The sequence below is a fragment of the Pantherophis guttatus genome, chromosome 18, assembly GCF_059756535.1.
Source record: "Pantherophis guttatus breed Tessera chromosome 18, ASM5975653v1, whole genome shotgun sequence".
Classification (NCBI taxonomy): Eukaryota; Metazoa; Chordata; class Lepidosauria; order Squamata; family Colubridae; genus Pantherophis; species Pantherophis guttatus.
Genome location: NC_142080.1, coordinates 13,196,947 through 13,215,372, shown reverse-complemented (window position 1 = coordinate 13,215,372; position 18,426 = coordinate 13,196,947). Strand labels below are relative to the sequence as shown.

Sequence of the window (18,426 nt, the reverse complement as noted above, 5' to 3'; positions counted from 1 at the left end):
AGGTTGTGTCGGTCAATGGGCACAGGTTTTGTGAACAGATCAGCTAACTGGTCGGTTGTATTACAATGTTTGATGTGTACAAACCCCATTCTGGCAAGCTACCTGACATTCTTGTAGCGGATGTCTATGTGGCGTGACCTAGAGCCCACCGTGTACGCCCCCGAGATTCCAATTGCGGCCGTGTTATCTTCTTGAATTTGGATGGGCAGAGTAGGAGGTGCCCAGATGCTCGTTACCAGAGCATTGAACCAAATCAAGTCGTTTGTTGTGCCCGATAGGCTGGCATATTCTGCCTCGGCCGTGGAGCAAGAATCAAATTTTTGCTGCCTAACATGCCAATGGATAGGACAGCCATTTAGCAGTATGAGGAAACCAGAGGTGCTCCGTCTACTCTTGGTGTCACCAGCCCAGTCTGCGTCCGAGTAAGCGGAGAGCTGGGCCGGCTTCCCCTTCTCTGGTTCCAGCATAAAGAGGGCATCGGCCGTGCCCCTGAGGTACCTAAGTACCCTCTTGACAGCATTCCAGTGGAATTCCTTTGGGTTTTCCACATGCCTGGACAATAGATTTACAGCTAAAGCTAGGTCAGGCCTGCTCCAATTGCTAATGTATAGCAAGGAGCCAATCACAGATCTATAAAATTTATTATCTGTGAACTCAGGGCTGTCCTTGTCATTATGGCCATAGTAGTCACTTTGCATGGGGCTATGCGTTGAGTTAGACTCCGCCATTTTGCATTTGGCCAACAACTCCTCAATCTTTTTTTGGGGGGGGGGATAATGCAAATCCCTTTTTAGTGGCCAAGATATGTACACCCAGGTACCTGTCAACCCGCCCCAACGACTTCAGGGTAAACCTTTCCCCCAGAGCCTTGGCAAATTCGTCACACCTTTCCCTTCTGGCTCTGTCCTGATGGATTGATTGATGGAGGGATGGATGGATTGATTGTGTGGGGTGGGCTGATGTGATAGGACAAGGCTGGTTCCATAGGTAGCCCAGCCCTGTAGCATCTATACCTGGATATGAGGGAAGGACGGCGTCTGGTGAGCGTTTTCTCCCCGGAGCCCTTTCCCTCTCGGGCCTCCTTGGCAAGGGAGGGGGCTCTTTCAGGCCAGGCTCCATCTCCCCCTGAGAAGCCTTCAGAGGGGTCCTGGCAGATGTCCTGCGCACCAAATCAGTATTGTTTCATTCACTGCAACAAAAAATTACATCAACAGAAAATTATAGCAGAGATTGATATTTTTATTTACATGCTCTGGATTTGCATTATTATTATAGCTTGGTCTGACATTGGGTTTTTAGTCCTATTAATTGAGGCTGTACTGTATCCCCACCCCCACCTCCAAATAAGAGACATTGTTTATAAAATGACAAAAAATGAACCCATGTTTTATAAAGGCAAAGAAATAATTACGGTAAAGCAAGTACCTAAGAGAATAAGAGAACTAAGAAAAGAATATTGGTTCCTAGCCACATTATTAAATAAACGGCATATACCATTTAGATGGATAATACCGGAAGGAATGGTGGTGTCGTGGCAAGGGAAAAAAATAAAAGTGGATTCACAGCACAGAGCACAGAACCTGCATGACCAAATGATGGGCATAGAAGGAGCAAATAGTAACAGGGAGGAACCGGAACGGAGGACTTAAAGGACACAAAAACAGGAAGAGCGAGAAAAACTACTAGAGGAAGGAGATAAAGAGGAAGAAGGGGAACCTCAAGAGGAAGAAGGAGTGAAAAGAAGAGCTAAGAGAAAGGACAGGAAGTAATAGGAAATATCGCATAGTAGAACCACAAAGGAATGGAACAAAATTTTAAAATCTTATCATTAAATGTAAATGCTCTCAATTCTCTGGCTAAACGACATCAAATTTTTAGAAAAGTGATAAAACAAAAAATGGATATTGTGTGCCTTCAAGAGGTACACATAAGAAAACAAGATGAAAAATACTTATTACGTAAAAAATTAGGGGAATCATTTGTAACACTAGCGGAAGAAAAGAAAAGAGGAATAGTGGTGTACATTAAAGAAGGAATAGAGTGTAAATTGAGATATGCAGATTCAGTAGGAAGAATATTGATGATAGAAGTAAAATTTAAATATAAAAGTATGTTATTGGTGGTTATCTATGCGCCGAACAGTGGACAATTAGAATTTTACAAAAAAAAGTACATCAAAAGATAATAGAAGAAAAAATAGGGAATATATGTTTGATCGGCGATTTCAACGCAATTGTAGATGTAAAAAGGATTATAGCAGTGATCAGAGTAATAAAAAAAAGAAAAATGTACTGCCTAGAACTTTTATGGATTTAGTACAAGAAGTGAATTTAATAGATGGTTGCAGATTTTATAATTCCGAGGTAAAGAAATTCACATATTATTCTAACCCCCATAAGTCCTGGTCCAGAATAGACATGGTTTGGGTAACCAAGATACTTATGCAAGAAATAGAAACAAATGTAAAATTTATGCAAGCACAAAATTTAAGAGAAAATTTTTATATAATGTTTTACAGATGGCATTTAGATCCTAAAAAGTTGGCTTGTATGTATCCGAATTTGCAATCTAAGTGTTGGAGATGTGATTGTGATTATCATATATGGTGGACTTGTAAAAAAGTTAAAGCATTTTGGATTAAAATATGGTGGATTATCCAAAATATTCTTAAAAAGAAGATAAAGTTTACCCCACAATTGTTTTTCTTGGGTATAATTGTACGGTTATAGAGACTAAATGGATTTTAAATTTAATAACTGCAGCTAGACTTTTGGTGGCGCAATACTGGAAGAAGGAAGAATTGCCTACTATTGAAGAGTGGACATTAAAAGTGGCAAATTTGGCAGAAATGGCGAAAATTTCAGCATATTTGAAAGATCACTCACAAGAAAAATATATATTGGAATGGAGAAGATGGACTGATTATATTCAAAACAAATATCGGACTAAAGAGTATCAAATAGCTTATGAATGAATGGAAAAGTTAAGAGTATGTATATTTAGTTAAGTAAAAGGTGAGTTAAAGTGTCGAGGGGGGGGATAGGAATCTGTAGTTAGTTAGCTTAGCTTAGCATATGACTGTTAATTGTTTTACCTGTATTTTGTTCTGGGAAGTCCGGGGGGGGGGGGTAGAGGGGGGAGGGAAAGGAGCGGGGGAGGGGAAATATTTGGAAAAAAAATTCTTGTTTGTAAAACTTTTCAATAAAAGAAAACAATTAAAACCCATCCACACCATTCATGGCCAGATCTCGCCAAATCGCAACAAAAATGTGGTGGAAGAGTCCTTTGACGTGAGTGTTTCTAGTAGGTATCCCAATCATGTCAGGAAGTTCCTGGCCTCCTTCCTTTGCCCAGGATGATGTTGTTAGGCTTGCCAAAAGTAGGTCGTTAGGAAAGAAAGACCCTCCACTCCGTTTTATTTATTTATTTATTTATTTTATTAAATTTCTATACCGCCCTTCTCCCGAAGGACTCAGGGCGGTGAACAGCCAGAAGATAAAACACAGAGATACAAAATTTAAAATAGATTAAAACGAATTAAATAATTTGGCTGAATTTTAAAATACCCCATAATTAAACAGATTAAAATTTGTATTTAAAATTTAAATTTAAAAGAGGAGAAGATTTAGGCCAGGCCAGCTTGATGAAATAAAAACGTTTTAAGCGCATGACGGAAGGTGCGCAGATCCGGGATCCTCCCGGACACTTGGTTGAAGTGATAGGTTTTTAAAAGAGGAATTAGTGGTTGCAGCAAAAGCCGGCTAGAACTAAAGCTCCTGGTCAAAAATTTGCAAATTTCTCCCCTTCTCACCATCCCATCCACCCACCCCGACCGGTCCGTCTTCAACCAATGGTGTGCCGAGGAGGTGTTTGGGGAACCGCTCAGATGTTTGGTGCCTCTTGGTGAAGTTTGCATTCTTTTCTCAGGCTTTGTGGACTTGAAGACTGGAACAGGCTGGTTCTCACACCTGTGGTTTCTTTGAAGCCTGTTACACGCCCTCCCTGTAGGCCAACTCTACCCTGTCCATGACAATTGCCTCCATCCTCTCCCCTAACAATTGGTGGCAGGACGCCAGTGAAGTGCCAAGTTGAAGATTGCAGTTCTGACATTCTGCCCCCTTTTTCAGAGATGTTAGTCCTGCAAAAATGCTTAAAACGTTTTTCTTTCATCAAGCTGGCCTGGCCTAAATCTTCTCCCCTTTTAAATATAAATTTTAAATACAAATTTTAATCTGTTTAAATTATGGGGTATTTTAAATTCAGCCAAATTATTTAATTCGTTTTTAATCTATTTTAAATTTTTGTATCTCTGTGTTTTATCTTCTGGCTGTTCACCGCTCTGAGTCCTTCAGGAGAAGGGCGGTATAGAAACTTAATAAAATAAATAAATAAGGAAACACAAATGGGAGGGGAGATAAAGACAAATACGAATGCAGAGTTAACTGATGTTCTATGAGGTTTCAGGGCTTTGAAGACTGGCATAGGCTGGTTCTGTTATGTATAAATGCCCACCATTCACCATCCCAGGTATGATAAGGGTTAACTCTACATCCACCTAGATCCTCCCCTGACCCCTCCTTACCTTAGCTCCGCCTCCCAGGTACTTAAGACATGGTCCAGGCGTCCAGGGGCCACTTCCAGCTAAATACCTGTAATAGAAACATTGATCAATAAAGAGAATTGGTTCACTGCATCCTGTGTTTGGAGTTATTGGGTAAGATCCTAGAAATCAGTCACAGGTTGGTAGCAGAGGACGGTTTACCCGCAACTCACAGAGATGGCAGAATCAAGAACCCAGACAGAGGCAGAGAAAAGAATGGCCACCAGAGCCTACATCAAACAGATGAAAGAACTGCAGGCTCTCGAAGGTGCCACAGCAAGGACCACCACAACTGAAGGTGATGGAGACTACAACCCGAGTCCACAACTCAGGGACGAAGGGCCAAGAGAAGAAACCTACTACTGCGAAAGGGCAGAGCCACCAAGCAACGAAGAATTCCGATCCACCATCCTGGGGATGATGGAAGCGACTGCCAGCAAAGAGGAGCTCATCGCGAAACTCCAAAGCCTACTCGAAAGCAATGGAGCAGCGATGAGCACCGAGCAACAGAGAGAAGAAATCCTCAGCCCGGCAAGAGGAAGGTATCCCCAAGCTGAAGCTCCGGACATAGAGGATTTCATTTCCGCGCCATGCTCTCGGTGGCCATCTTGGAATGGCCAACAGCCAATGGGAAGCTGAGATTCAAATAGAATGGCGGGAAACAGCGAGAACCCCAACTTCGCTGGGGAAGACCCCCAAAACAGCACCCAAGCAAGATCACAAGCCTGCGGGGGCTCACCCATCGAGCCCGAAGCAGACGAAACAATCGAAAACCTGGCTGCAGCACTCGGCTCAGCACTCAAGCCCCCAGGAGCCAGGAAGAAACAAACCGACGCTCAGCACCCCCAAAAGAGAAGCAGGGTAGCCACTGGAACTCTTGCAGCACGCCAGCAGACACCACGTGGGACAACGCACCCCAAAAACTACACCCAAGACCCAGCCGCCTGCAGGACTGAATACCTGCAGGATTCGCACTCGCCACCCGCCGCAGCAACTTCCCTAGGCCGCGGAATGAGGAGAAGAAACAATGACTCACCAACCACGCGGCCTCCACCAGGCTTCCTGGCCCATCCGGAGGTCCTCCAACGTCGCCCAGGATCCACTGCCTGTCAGTCTCAGTTTTGCCTGCTTCAGCTGCCATAAGAAACCGCATTACCAATTACAGACTTGCTAAAAAGGAAAGGGGAAGTAGAGCCCAAACCCTCGAAACCACTAGAATGGACTATGGATTGTCAAGCCGCTTTTGAAAAATTGAAACAGCTGTTTGCGGCTGAACCAATGCTCAAACACCCCGACATGGAACAACCTTTTGTAGTACAAGCTGACGCCAGTGACGTAGCTGTAGGAGCAATACTCTTGCAAAAGAATGAGAACGGGATATTACAACCCTGTGCTTACACGTCCCGTAAACTATCAGAAACGGAAAGGAGATGGGCCATATGGGAGAAAGAGGCGTTTGCAGTTAGATGGGCGCTGTTAACATGGAGACAATTTTTAGAAGGGGCGAAACACCCTTTCGAAGTGTGGACTGATCACAAGAATTTAGAGGCATTAAAAACACCACACAAACTATCACCAAAACAGGCTCGTTGGGCCCAACATTTCAATCGTTTCAATTTCACCCTACGTTATCTTCCTGGTGGAAAGAACTTCATGGCGGACGCACTTTCCAGATTGCCGCAGTATAACAGCATCAAGAAGGAGGTGGTTCAACCTATGATCCCCTCGACACAATTGGCAACACCTGTCACTACCAGAGCGCAGGGAAAACCCGAACCAGAACTCTTGGGGGATTTACTCGAAAAATTGCGAGAAGCGCTAAAAACTGACGAGTGGTTTAAGAACCACTCGAATGAATGCACACTTTGTGACGGACTAGCTTGGGTTGGATCGAAATTGTATGTTCCGACCACATTAAGAACAACCGTATTGAAATATGCTCATGATGCCAAGGCCGTGGGACACTTTGCGTTTGTCAAGACTCTACATCTTGTTAAGAGACAATTTTGGTGGCCTGCACTTAAAAAGGACATAGAGGCATATGTGGCTAGCTGTCCAGTATGTGCCTCGGCTAAAAGACCTCCAGGAAAACCTCCTGGATTACTGCAAGGTGTGGCCAGACCGAATGCCCCATGGAAGGAAATATCTATGGATTTTATTGTGGACTTACCAGAGAGTGAAGGCTGCACTGTCATTTGGGTAGTAACTGATTTGTTTTCCAAACAAGTACATTTCATCCCTTGCTCAAAGATCCCTTCAGCAAAAACCCTTGCAAAACTGTTTATTCGGCAGATTTACCGGCTACATGGATCTCCAAGGGGTGTGCAATTTACTTCCAGTTTCTGGACAGAGTTTTTGAAGTTGATAGGCTCCGCCCAGGGGCTGAGTTCCAGTCACCACCCTCAGACAAATGGGGCCTATGAAAGAACCAATGGGGTTCTAGAACAATACCTGAGGTGTTACGTAAATTACCAGCAAGACAATTGGGTAGACTTGTTGCCATTTGCAGAGGTGGCATATAATAATTCCGTACACAGTAGCACCGGATTCACTCCTTTTAAGGTCGCTTCGGGCCAGGATTTCGTACCCATTCCCGAGCTACCACAAGATGATCCCCAGAATCCCTCTTTGATGGATTGGATTGAACAATTAAAGAGCACATGGGCAGTGACTCGGAAGGCATTAGATGAGGCACACCGGGCCCATAAGGCGCAAGCCGATAAGAAAAGGTCCCCAGCTCACATTTATAAAGTGGGTGATAAAGTTTATTTATCTACTAAATATTTACAGACTACCCAGAAGTCGAAAAAACTGGCCCTAAGTATGTAGGACCATTTCGTGTGATTAGACTGATTAATCCAGTAACAGTTGAATTGGAATTGCCAAAAACATTGAGACGTATACATCCTGTATTTCATGTTAGTTTATTAAAACCTGAACACTCGTCTCCCCTGAGGGCTGATCAAAGCACCCCTCCAATTCCCATTCTCATAGAGGGGGAGCAACATTTTGAAGTTAAGGAAATCTTGGACTCTAGGAAACACCATGGTAAAGTCCAATATCTGATAGCCTGGAAACATTTCCCTTTGTCTCCGGCTGAATGGGTGAATAAACGGGATGTCCGAGCGCCCAAGAAAATACAGCAATTCTATACCAAATACCCAGATAAACCATAATTATTGTATATATTCTGTTTCTCTCTTTTTTCCCTTTCTCTTATTTAGGAATAACTTCTCTTCTGCAAGAGGGGCCGAATGTCAGCCTCAGCTTTGCCTGCTTCAGCTGCCATAAGAAACGGGGGGAGGGACTAGTAAAGGGGGCGAAGGGGGGGAAGGTGCAGGAGGTGTTTTTTCCATTGTAGGACGTGTCTTCCCAAGAAACGAAAGTGAATCTCCAAAGGGGCCGGCTGACCAACTGCCCTACATTCCTGATGAATGACGTTGCCAGACGTGATGCCACCTGACCTTTGGGAGACCTTTGGATTGGATGATGGTCAATGGACATGGGGGGGGAGAAGCTTAGTAGATGCTATTTCGCGCATTTTGCTCACTTCCAGCTTTACCTGGGTTGCGATCATTTCATATTCAGTAAAAGTACTAAGCTCTTTAAAATGATTGAGTTTGGGTTTTTCTTTCCTGGATATTAAAGGAAGCATACCTGACACCGCCGCTACCGTGCTGCCGAATCCGGGAGATCCTCGACTTACGACAGCCGCCGCCACCGTCTCCAGGGATCCTCGACCTGCGACCGCCTCACCTCCTCGCCTTCTTCCAGCCTTCGCCCAAGATGCAGGGGCCCAGCCATGGCATCCGACGCCCAGGGAGGGCTACGGGCCCGCCAGGAGCGAGCCCAGCCCCCCACCAGCAGGCCTAGGCCTAGGCCTGAGAGCAGCAATAAGGAGCTCCTCACCAGACGACCTCCGGCGCGAAATGAGCCTCGCGCATGCCCAGTCGCCACCTACAGGAAGTACAAGGAACATAGAGATAAGTACAAGGAACATAGAGATAAGTACAAGGAACATAGAGATAAGTCAGTTCAGACTGGCAACAAGCATTCCCCCAGCATATTGTGAGTTCACTCACATAAAGAACCATGGACAGCAACAGACTGTAAGTAATATAACTTTCACTGCTGACAATTACAAATTGAAATTAGATGGGGCCAATCTTTTGGAGTGGTACCACCAACTACAGATTGCTTTTCTGAAAGAAAATATGTTGTACTTATTTGATGACCCACCCAAGAAGCCATGGACTTTTGAGATTGACCGTTTGCACCACAGGGCTTACTATCTGCTAATGTCTAGCTTGTCACCCAGCATTTACCCCAGTCTTGGCCACCACTTAACCGTGGCAGAGATACTATAAAAAATACTTAATTTATTTTACAGTAAGAGTGCAGCCACTACAACCAAAATATCCAGGGAATTTTACTCAGCCAGGCATAAGGCAGGGACACCCATGGGGGAACATATACTCAAGCTAAACACCACCAGGGCAGAACTCATACAAAGGGGGGAAACCATTTCTGATAATATCATGAAAAGCATCATCATAAACTCCCTAAACCCCAGTTGGGAGAACTTTATCATGCAACTGGATAGTCTCAACATAGAGCACCTCTCTTTAGAGACGTTATCCAACAGGCTGATTGCGGAGGACAGCCTGAGAAGGGAACGCTCATCAAGCCTCAGGGAAAGCAGACCAACAAAAAGGGTAGACTTCCAGACCAGGGACCAAGATAAGCCAGAATGTTTTAACTGTGGGTCTAGGAATCACTATAGGAGAGATTGCCCAGAAACCAGAGGGACAGGGACCACAGCTACCATAGGGAAAGGCAAGGCCGCAAACCAGGTTACTCAGACAGGCGCTCCCCAGAAAGCAGGTTCAGGCACAGGGACTCACCCAACCCCAGGGACAGGAGAGGATATAGGGATAGCTCCAGGGATAGTCAGACTGGGTCACTATATGAACTTAGAGACCACCAACACCCAAACACCCAGGCAAAAGGAAGGAACACATGGTTCATTCACTCAGGAGCCACCAATCACACCACCAACAATAGGAACATACTGGAGGCATTCACACCTAAGGAATACCACATCAATGTAGCCAACCAGAACAAGGTATTGGTGAAAGGAGAAGGGAGCGCACACATAGATGGAATAGGGAAGATAGAGGGGGTACTATTCATCCCAGAAATACCCCACAATATATTAGCAACACTCAAACTAAGTAAAGACTTGGGCATTGAGACAACCTTCAGGGAAGGGAAAGCATATATGACCAAAGGAAAGAGAAGCATAGGAAAGATCATCATAGAAGGGGGACTATCCTACTTAGTGCCCCAAGAGCACTCAAACACTAACTCAGAAAGTAACGAGAAAGGGACAAGCATGCCCACAGAAAATAGAGGGGGTGAAGGAGAACACACCGCAGGAGGCAAACCCACCACAAACACAACACACAAAGGGAAACCACATATTGGCAAACCCATTCATGATGGGTGCGCCCACTTACTACACAGAAAACTAGGCCACGCTAGTTTTCCAATGGTACAAAAGATGAATGAATCGGCCTACCCGATAGTAATACATGAGGACAACAAAGCAGCCATAGACATATCCATGGCAGAAGCAGTAGGCCAAAGGTCCAGACATATAGACATTAAGCACAAACATGTCAGAGAATTAACAAACATTGGTTTTATTAAGGCTGTACATTGTGAGACCGCCGAGCAAGCCGCAGACATCCTGACCAAACCTCTACCCAGCAAACAACATGCCTACCTTACGACTAAATTAGGGGTACGGGTACAGAATACGCAAGCAGGTCCTGTCAGAAATAAATGCCTTACTCATGCCAGGGGTCAACAGGGACACAGTAGTGCAGGGGTTAACTACAATACTCACTTGGTCAGTACCACCCACTGACCACTCCTTACCTGAATCTCTGCCCACAAGTATAAAAAGTAGACACACTCTTCCCCGACTTCCACTTCCAGATGCAGTATGTGATGTAATGATGAACCTGTAAATAAAAGAGACTTATTCAAATGATTGACTCGTGCCAGTTATTGGGCCTGATCCATGGATTCTGTAACAATATGGTAGCAGAGGATGGTTTTATGGCCCAATAACTCCCGATCACGCAATGAGGACACATCGCTGCCAACGAGATGGCAACGACACCGAAGCAACGAGAGGGCAACCCAGCGGGATCGCCAGGGAAGGCAGAAACCTCGATCGACCCCAAGGCCACCGCAACAGAAGAAAAGGGGGAGGTCAAGAAAGGAAAAATAGCAGACCATGATGACCGGGAGGAAGAAAGACTACGACTCGACGTCCTATGATTACTAAAGGAGCGAGCCAGCGACAAGAACCTTCTCGCGGACCTGCGAAGCTTCATAATGGACCGCGATGTGGCGAGGAGCGAGGAAGACTAGGATCCGGAGCTCGAAAAGCTGAACTCGGTGAGTGGATCGCCCCAAAAAGACCCCACAGCAGTCACCGAGCCGCGAAGCCCCACTCAAAATTTGAAACGGCGGCCATCTTTGACCACGTGGTCAGACAAGATGGCCGACTCCCGTCCAATCGGTAGCCAGAATTCAAAATGGCCGGCGCGCGAAAAATACCCGACCCTAAGCGGCGAAGAAAGTGACCGGGGTGAGGGGACAGAATCCGATTCGGACTCCAGATGCACCCCGACCGAGTGGCAAGTCGATAAGGCCATGAAGACCCTTGCCGCCGCCTTCAGCCCAGGCCTCAAAATCGCAAAAGGGGAACCAGAGGGGCCCAAGCAAAAAGGAAAGCGAGGAGAGGGGCACCGGAACACCCACCCGAGGACTACCGATGCCCACGCCAGCGCGCCAACCCCCCTATGCACCCCAAGGACACCGCGCCTCCGATCGCCCAGGCCACGCACCCCAGAACGCAGGGATTTGGGCAGCTACCTGCATTCGGCGCCGGGACTCCAACGCCATCAGGATCTTCAGTTTGACGAAGCCGCTGCAAGACGACACCTTCCGGAGCACACCTGGACCCCCAAGACCGAAGCCGAGGCCTACCTGAGAGATAGAGACCTCTACGCCGGAGCTGCAATGAACAGGTCCTTCCACGATGACGGCAGAGCTGAAATGGACTTCGCGCATGCGCTGTTTCACCTAGAGGAAGAAAAAAGAAAAAAATTACAGAGAGGGACTTTTAAACTGCCGGCAAGCGTTCCCATGCCGTACTGCTGTTATAGGCACATAAAGAACCATGGACAGCAGCCTGCAGTAAGTAATTTTACAAATAATGCTGGGAACTTACCAAGTGACTTTCCAAAGTTGAGGATGGATTGGGGCAATATCCTAGAGTGGTGACAGCAGCTTCAGGTGGTGTTCCTAAAAGAAAACATGTCACATTTTATTAATGACCCCCCCAGAGAGACCATGGACTTTAGAGTTGGACTGTATGCACCATAGGGCATTTTACCTTTTAATTTCTAGCATATCTCCCACAATTTACCATAGCATTGGTCACAATCTCACTGTGTCAGAAATCATACAAAAAATGTTTGGGTTATTTTACAGTGAAAGTGTGGCAACCACTACCCAGATTTCCAAAGATTTCTTCTCTGCCAGAGTCAAACCAGGGACCCCCATAAGCGAGCACCTGGTGTCCCTAAACGCTACCAGGGCAGAACTACACCTTAGGGGGGAAGTCATATCAGATCAGATCATGAAGAGTGTAATAATTAACTCTTTAGATCACTCATGGGACAGCTTCTTAGCACACTTAGATACTGTTAGTCTAGGCCTCCTGTCCGTTGAGAAGCTGTCTAACAAACTGATCGCTGAAGACAATTTGAAAAGGAGCCGCTCTGGTCCCTCCAGAGAACATAAACATGAAAAGAAAGTAGCCTTCCAAGACAGGCAGCATGGCGTAACAGAGTGCTATAGCTGCGGGTCAAGGGGACATCTCAAGAGAGACTGCCCCAAGAACCACAGAGAGAGAAGCAGACCGGAACATAGATTCAGACAGAAAGAGAGACACACTTCTGAAGAGAGGTACAGACGCAGGGACTCACCCAATCCCAGAGACAGGAGGGGGAACAGGGATAGTTCACGTGACAGCAGAACAGGATCATTATATGGGATAGGGGAGCGCACCCACATAACATGTCAGGATGGGGAGGCCAATTCGTGGCTTCTGGACTCTGGGGCCTCCAACCACACGACCTATAACCAAAAACTGCTCTCCTCATTCACAGAGGAGAATTTTTCAATCAAGGTTGCAAACCAAAGCGAGGTTAAGGTAACAGGCAGGGGGGTAGTTACGCTACCAGGCATAGGGAAAATAGAGGGGGTATTACTGGTCCCGGAGATACCCCACAACATATTGGCTGCATTAAAACTCAGTGAAGAATCAGGGATCAAGGTAACCTTTGCAGAAGGGAAGGCTCACGTCAGCAAGGGTAGAGAGGGAGTAGGTAGAGTGACAATCAAGCAAGGGCTACCATACATAACATTCCATGAGAATAACACACCCAGCATATACACCAACTCAGAATACACGAAGGACACTAACCAGGACAAAGCTGAGGAAGAACAGGTGAATGAGAGAGAGACAGAGAGTGAGGAGAACAGGACACATGAAACACACTCCACCAAACACACCCAGGGAAGGCCATCGATAGGCAACCTCATGCACGACGACTGTGTTCACTTACTACACCGGAGACTAGGGCACGCCAGTTTCCCCGTAATCCAAAAAATGGCCAACTGTACCGAGGGCGTCAAAATAAAGAGTTGTGAAAATTACCTCGAGTGCTCAGTGTGCTAATGTTCTAAGCTAAAGGTCAAACCCAGACCTAAGAAATCCTCACGCGCCACCAAACAAGTATTCAATTTAGTCCATATGGATCTGGTGGGGCCCCTAAGGCCATCCATGAAATACAAGAAAAGATACTTTCTCACCATCGTAGACGATTATAGTCGTTATGGCTTCGTCTATACTCTAAAACGAAAGGATGAGGCCTTCCAAAAATTCAAAGAGTTCTACAAAAGGGTAGAGACTCAAAACAACACACAAATCAAACAAATCATGACAGACAGAGGATCTGAGTTCCTGTCAAAGGATTTCTCTCATTGGCTCAGATCCAAAGGCGTGCTTCACTTTACGTCGTCCCCGTTCTCGGCCTTTCAGAACGGTGTCGCAGAACGACGAAATTCCACGCTACAGACTATGATCAGGTGCGCTTTAGAGGACGCGGGAATTGGTCAACATTTTTGGTCTGAGGCCTTAGTTTACTCAAACTACACACTCAACAGAACCTGGTCCAGTGTAATAGACAAAACGCCATACGAACTCATGTACAACAAAAAACCACAGATAGCACACCTACATGTATTCGGCGTAACTGCTGATGTCCATATACCCAAACAGCTGCGCAGGAAGGGGGACAAAGTATCCAGGAGACTGAGATTTATGGGGTACGAGCCAGGTACCAAGGGGTTCAGATTTGTGGACAATAACGACAGATTCGTGATCTCTAGGACAGCGGTATTCCATGAACAAGCTAACTGGTCCAGGATACACCTCAACGAGGTATCCACCAGGCAGGAGACTAGGCCAGACGAGCAAGTGCAAGATAAACACGAAACGGCAGATAGACAGGAAAGGAAGGAACACAAACCCAAGCTCCAAGGCATCAAGGTTGAGGAATGGAAAGGGAATCACCCCAAGATAAGTGTAGACTCACTAACACAAAAGGAAGCCAGGTACTTACATGACACCGAACAAACGACAGATAGGCCAGTCAGATCAACCAGGAACCAATTACCAAGATGCACATACACACGAACCATATCACACCTAACTCATATGAAGAGGTATTGAGACTACCACAAGAGGAGAGGTCGAAATGGGAATCAGCCATGGCCAAGGAAATGGACAGTCTGAGAGAGCTAGAAGTTTACATTCCAGCCGAGGTTCCAGAGGGCAAAAATACGATAGGTACCAGGTGGATCTTCAAAATCAAGAACCTGGAGGGTGGCCAAAACCTGTACAAGGCTAGGCTGGTTGCCCAGGGATTTGCCCAGAGGTTCCCAGAAGACTACACTGACACTTACTCACCAACTGTAAGGACTGAAAGTGTCAAGAGTGCCCTGGTCATCGCTTCCCTGCTAGGACTAGAGGTACATCAGTTCAATGTATAGACAGCTTACCTGCATGCCAACCTAGATAAGGAAATATACGTTAGGGCACCACACAGTAAAGAGACCAACAGGGGGGGACACCTGGCTACTTCACAAAAACCTATATGGACTGAAACAATCCGGCAAACGCTGGTATGAGTGCCTGGTTGAGGTCCTGAAGTCAATGGGATTTACAGCAACCATAGCCGACAACTGTTTTTTCACTAGGAGAGAGGGGGATTCACCAGAATACATCCTAGTCTACGTGGACGACATACTTTACATCAGTAAACACGAAGGGAACCGCAACGCCTTCGCCAGTAAACTAAGTGAACACTTCACATTAAAATACCTAGGGAAAATAAACAGATACCTAGGCGTGCAGGTCAACGAAACACCTAAGGGCTTTCAACTGTCCCAGAAAGAAAAGATAGAAGAAATACTACACAAATGCAACATGGCAGATGCCAAGGGGTGTGAATCACCCATGCAGCCGGACTTCCTAAAAAATACACATGGTGAATCACCCGAGTTTGAAGACAACACACTGTACAGGTCAGTCATAGGCTCTCTTTTATATATCGCCAACTGGACCAGGCCAGATATTGCATTATCAGTTAATCTATTGTCCAGGCACATAGGCAAACCCACCATGTACCACTGGGACGCTGTAAAGAGGGTACTGAGGTACCTGAAGCAAAGTGCCGACGCATGTCTAGTCCTAGAACCAGAGCCGTCCAATGAGCCCGTCCTCTCCTGCTATGCTGATGCTGACTGGGCCGGTGACACCAAAAGCTGGAAAAGCACATCAGGATACGTATTCTACTTGAACAATAGTCCGGTGCATTGGTACACGGGTAAGCAAAACTTAGTGGCCACTTCAACCACAGAGGCGGAGTACATATGCCTATCCAAGGCCGCAAACAACCTCATCTGGTTTGACGACCTACTCGCCAGTGTGTGGTGCAAACCTGCGTATCCGATAAACATCTACGAAGACAACAAGGCCGCTATAGAAATCTCCATGGCCGACGCGGTAGGGCAGAGATCCATGCATATTGACATAAAGTACAAGCATGTGAGACAGCTCTCTAAAATCGGATTTGTAAAGGCCATACATTGCGACACAGAAGAACAGACTGCAGACATACTCACGAAACCACTACAGGGCAGGCAACACTCACACCTGGTATCCAAACTCAATATCCGCCCTTGGGCACCATTTAAACAGTCAGATCCACAGCCACAGGTCAGGCATTTAGAGGGGGATTTGTCAGAAATAAATGCCTTACTCATGCCAGGGGTCAACAGGGACACAGTAGTGCAGGGGTTAACTACAATACTCACTTGGTCAGTACCACCCACTGACCACTCCTTACCTGAATCTCCGCCCACAAGTATAAAAAGTAGACACACTCTTCCCCGACTTCCACTTCCAGATGCAGTATGTGACGTAATGATGAACCTGTAAATAAAAGAGACTTATTCAAATGATTGACTCGTGCCAGTTATTGGGCCTGATCCATGGATTCTGTAACAGGTCCAACTGTTGGGCATTTAGAGGGGGATTTGTTATGTGTAAATGCCCACCATTCACCATCCCAGGTATGATAAGGGTTAACTCTACATCCACCTAGATCCTCCCCTGACCCCTCCTTACCTTAGCTCCGCCTCCCAGGTACTTAAGTCATGGTCCAGGCGTCCAGGGGCCACTTCCAGCTAAATACCTGTAATAGAAACGTTGATCAATAAAGAGCATTGGTTCACTGCATCCTGTGTTTGGATTCATTGGGGAAGATCCTAGAAATCAGTCTCAGGGAGGGGAGAGGGAGAGAAAGAAGGAGGGAGGGAGACACAGAAGGCGAAAGTGAGGGAGAGGAAAGGTTAGAGGGGAAGAAAGGGAGGGAAGGGAAGAGTGAAAAAGAGAGAGGGAGGGTGAGAGAGAGTGGGGAGGTGAGAGGGAGGTTGAGGAATTCTCTCAATGGAGTAATTCATTGAGTAATTGAATTCAGATCATGATTTCTCTAGCTTGGTGATTTTCTTCTCCCTAACCAGCAGATCTCATCTGAGCTCTCCATATTTGCTCTTTTGGGAATTTAGTCAGCTTCTCTAAACTGGGGCTGAAGGTGATGTTCAGAGAGGCCAACACCTACCTGCCCCGTCCGATCTAAGAGAGAAGACCATCGGGAAGGTTTTCTTCTCGGAGGAGAGGAGACCTTGGGATGCACCCCAATATTCTGGACAGCCATTTGTCTGAGGTTGTAGAGCAGGGGTCCTCCAACGTTTTAAAGAGGGGGCCGATTCATTTTTTTTTGCCTTTCTCCTTCCTAAGCCCCCGTTTAAATTGTTTTTAAAGACTTTTAATTTAAAGGAGTTCTTTACAAGCCCAGAGCTGCTTTTCCAGGCTGCACCGGCGAGATCACCCCTCAGCTGGCCCTCAGCTGGCCTTGCAGCTGGCTCGCTGGGAGATAAGGCAGTTAGGGGCGGGGCAAGGGGCGGGGCTTAATCACACCACTCCGCGGGCCGTATTCTTTGCCCGTGGGCCGTAGTTTGAGGGTGCCTGTTGTAGAGGGTCTGCTGCTTGAGTAGGGGGTCTCCAAGGTCTTCTGCTAGTCTGTTGATCGGTGGAAGGGCTTCCCTCCAGAAGTTGTTGGTGGGGAAGGTGGGAGGAAGAAAAGAAGGAAGGATGGAAGGAAGGAAGGAAGCAGAGAGAGTGAGTGAGTGAGGGAGGGAGGGAGGTAGGAAGGAAGGAAGGAAGGAAGGAAGGAAGGAAGGATGGATGGAAGGATGGAAGGAAGGAAGGAAGCAGAGGGAGGGAGGGAGGGAGGGAGGGAGGAAGGAAGGATGGAAAGAAGGAAGGAAGGAAGGAAGGAAGGAAGGAAGGAAGGAAGGAAGGAAAGAAGGAAGGAAGGAAGGAAGGAAGCAGAGGGAGGGAGGGCGGATGGGAGGAAGGGAGGAAGGCAGACTCAATGACCCCAAATTCCTTTTACTCTTTGCATTATAGGCAGTTTTGTATTTTTACAACTGTCATTTACACTACCTTTTCCCATAGTATAGTCCTCGACATATGACCGTCATAGAACCTCCAGTGGTCACTAAGTGATCGCAGCAGTCCTTAAGCCAATGCCGTGGTCGAATACTTAGGATAAACAAGATCTTTCAGTGATTTCCTTCTATAGATTGTCCTCGTCTTACGACCACAACTGAGCCCCAAATTTCTGCTGCTAAGCGAAACAGTTCTTCAGCAAGTTTTGCCCCACTGTACGACCTGCAGTTGTTAAGTTAGTCACGCGGTTCTTAAGTGAATCCGGTTTCCCCATTGACATGGCCTATCAGACGGTCACTGATGGCTTGGTGGGAGAGATGGGGAGGGGAGAGATGGGGAACTCATCAGATTTGCAGATGACACCAAGCTGGCAGGAATAGCCAACACTCCAGCAGATAGGCTCAAGATACGGAAGGATCTTGACAGACTTGAACATTGGGCGCTATCTAACAAAATGAAATTCAAGAGTGAAAAAAGCCAGGTTCTACTTTTAGGGAAGAAAAACCAAATGCACAGGTACCGTAGATGTGGTCCCTTGCTCAATAGTGGTGACTGTGAGAGGGGTCTTGGAGTCCTAGTGGACAACCATTTAGATAGGAGC

General features: G+C 46.5%; 1 long non-coding RNA gene across 1 annotated transcript; it reads right to left on the bottom strand.

Moving 5' to 3' along the window:
* Nucleotides 1–14,664: 14,664 nt before the first annotated feature.
* LOC148111613 (uncharacterized) lies at nucleotides 14,665–16,723 on the bottom strand. Its single transcript, XR_015730385.1, has 3 exons — nucleotides 16,440–16,723; nucleotides 16,159–16,244; nucleotides 14,665–14,821 (listed from the first exon to the last, which is right to left on the bottom strand). It is a non-coding gene; the product is annotated as an uncharacterized LOC148111613 (long non-coding RNA).
* Between the last annotated feature and the right edge of the window lie 1,703 nt (nucleotides 16,724–18,426).